This window comes from Schistocerca serialis, chromosome 3 (assembly GCF_023864345.2).
Source record: "Schistocerca serialis cubense isolate TAMUIC-IGC-003099 chromosome 3, iqSchSeri2.2, whole genome shotgun sequence".
In the NCBI taxonomy this organism is placed as follows: Eukaryota; Metazoa; Arthropoda; class Insecta; order Orthoptera; family Acrididae; genus Schistocerca; species Schistocerca serialis.
This window is the reverse complement of record NC_064640.1, coordinates 427,995,400-427,998,506: the sequence shown is the minus strand read 5'-3', so window position 1 is coordinate 427,998,506 and position 3,107 is coordinate 427,995,400.

The window sequence follows — 3,107 nt, the reverse complement described above, 5'->3', positions numbered from 1 at the left end:
GGCGGGACTGCTTATACCAATACCGAAATCGACAGCGAGTGACAGCGCCCATCAATTTAGACCGCTCACGATGCTCAATACTGACTATAAGATCTTTGCGCGAATGTTGGCGGCAAGGCTCAAGATTGTAATATCCAAAACAATACCACCAGACCAGGCTTGTCTAGGGGTTCGGAGCAACATACATTCTATCCTCGGCGAATACCGTGACGTAATTTCCCTGACGGAAGCTTGTCGCATGCGAGCGGCGTTCGTATCCGTGGATTTTGATCGTGCCTTTGACAGGATCAACCATGATTTCCTTGACTCGACCATGCGACGCATGGCGATACCACAGGATTTTATTACCGTCCTCATGCACCTCCTTCGTGGCGCTTCTTCGACGGTGAGAGTCAATGGCAGGGAGGTAGGAACGATTCCTGTTCGCAGCTTAGTTAGGCAAGGATGTCCCTTGTCGATGATACTGTTTACAATAGCGCTCGAACCATTGATGCAGACTCTTAGACGGACTCTAACAGGCGTCCGACTCCGTGCGAGCTCCTTCACGTGTCGTGCATATGCCGACGACTTGATGATACTCGTCCGGTCGGAGAACGAAGTAAGTCAGGTGGTTACCCTTCTTACTACGTACGGGGTAGCTGCGGGAAGCAGGGTCAACATGAATAAAACCAAGATCATGCACATCGGTCGGGGGCTGGACGCTCTGCGAAGTCCGTTTACGACGGTGGACATCTTGCGATGCTTAGGTGTCTTGTTCACCCGATCGCTACGGCAATCAGCGGCGGCGAGCTATCGACGTCTCCTCCAGAACGTCCGACTGCACATACGCAACAATTCACTCCGAACGCACGACCTGCTCCAAAGGGTGGACTACACTAATGTTCACCTGGCCTCGCGACTGCCGCACTTGGCACAGGTACTGCCAATGCCACATGGTCTCGCTGACAGATTAATGGCGGCCTTTGGATACTATGTCAGCCAAGGAATGTTGTCTAAGATCAAATACGAGACTTTAACTCTCCCATACCACTCTGGAGGACTTAACCTCACGGATGTGCGGAACAAGGCTCTAGCTCTATACCTGCGAGCGACGCTACGAACTTGGAACCAGCGGCAACACGCCATCACGTCGGCCATCCTGGATGTGCTTCTTCCCACGTCCTTTGAACCACCGGTAGCAGTAGGCACCATCTCGCCCTCGTTTTCTCACGTCGCGCGATTTTTTGTTGATTTTAGTTATGTTCAGTTACAGATACCTTCTACCAGAATCCCCACTACCCGTGAGATATATCGATACTTGCGGCGTCATCATGGCAGCACTGTTGTCGAACTTAAATACCCAACACGAAACTGGCGACAGATTTGGCGAGCTGTCCACACACCTCTCCTCACCACAGCAGCGCGATCGTCATGGTATACACTAATCAACCGCAAGACAGTCAACCGCCAACGATTGTACGACATTCGCATGGTAGATTCCCCGCTCTGCCTTATATGTGTCATGCAGGACACCGACGAACATTCTCTGCAGTGCGGTGAGGCAAAGGATGTTGGCGGCTGACGCAACGCATCATGGCCCTCCTCCGACGCACCGACGAATCCACGATCACGACGGACGCTTTATTTTTCCCTGACCCTGTCTTTTTCCCCTCACACAAAACATCGGCAATCCGATGGATTGGAGGACACGCATCACACTACGTGCTCTCGCGGACCTTGATATCGGTCATGGACTATTGGCATTATCTACTAGAACAACACGAAATCATCAGACGCCACTCTAAATATAAAACGCATTTTGCGAACTTTCTAGGCAGCATGTTTCATAATCCCCCGAAGCGGTGGGGAGTCCCAGGTTTACGTTGTTTCGAGGGATAGGATTTACTCCCAGTGAAGTGACGAGGATGTCACTTCGGCCCTATATTTATTTCCCTTCTTTTTTATATCTGATTTTTCTTTTGGGACATTAAAATTAAATGAATAAATAAAATATTATTGTTACTAAAAAAAACAAAAAAAATTACAATATCAATGTTTCCTTCCTGCTGCCTCTCCCTTATCCGGTCAGGAGACGGGGACACCGTGGCCAGGCCTCCAAGTACGACCCCTGCCCACTCTGCCCCCTGACCTACTAACAAAAAAAAAAAAAAAAAAAAAAAAAAAAAATAGCGCAACGGCCAAGGTAATTAGCTGGGAATTGGAAAATCCGGGTTCGAATCTCGAAAAAGACCTAGCTGATGTTATTCTTTTTTTTTGTATTTTTCTATATCTCAATTAAAAAAAGTGGCCGTGCGGTTAAAGGCGCTGAAAAAAAAAAAGTTCGAATCTACCCTCGGCTGAAAATTTTGCTTTCTTTATTTTCGCAAAGTAAAAAAAAAAAAGACGGATAGAGCGTCTGCCATGTAAGCAGGAGATCAAAAAAAAAAAAAAAAATGGTCAGCGTGACGGACTGTCGTCCTAAGGGGCCCGGGTTCGATTCCCGGCTGGGTTGGGGATTTCCTCCGCTCAGGGACTGGGTGTAGTGTTGTTTTTATCATCATTTCATCCCCATCCGGTGCGCATGTCTTCCAGTGTGGCGTCGAATGTAATAAGACCTGCACCGAGGCGGCCGGGCCTGCCCCGTAAGGGGCCTCCCGGTCAATGCCGCCAAACGCTCATTTCATTTCATTAAGGTTTCCGTCAGTTACTACGAACTGTGAGCTCTCTGACAGGAAATTAAGAATCCTGTCACATAACTGAGACTATATTTCATAAGCACGCAATTTGATTACAAGCCACTTGTGTGGTACAGTGTCAAAAGCCGTTTGGAAATCGAGAAATACGGAATCAATTTGAAATTCCTTGTCTATAGCACTCAACACTTCGTGTGTAGAAAGAGGTAGTTGCGTCTCACAGGAACGATGTTTTCTAAATCCGTGCTGACAGTTTGTCAACAGATTGTTCTTTTCGAGGAAACTCATAATGTTCGAACTCAATTATATCCCAAAATCCCGCAGCATATCGACGTGAATGATATGAGCCTGTAACTTAGTGGATCACTCTTACTACCTTTCTTGAATATTGGACTGACGTGTGCAACTTTCCAGTCTTTGAGGAGGTATTTTTCT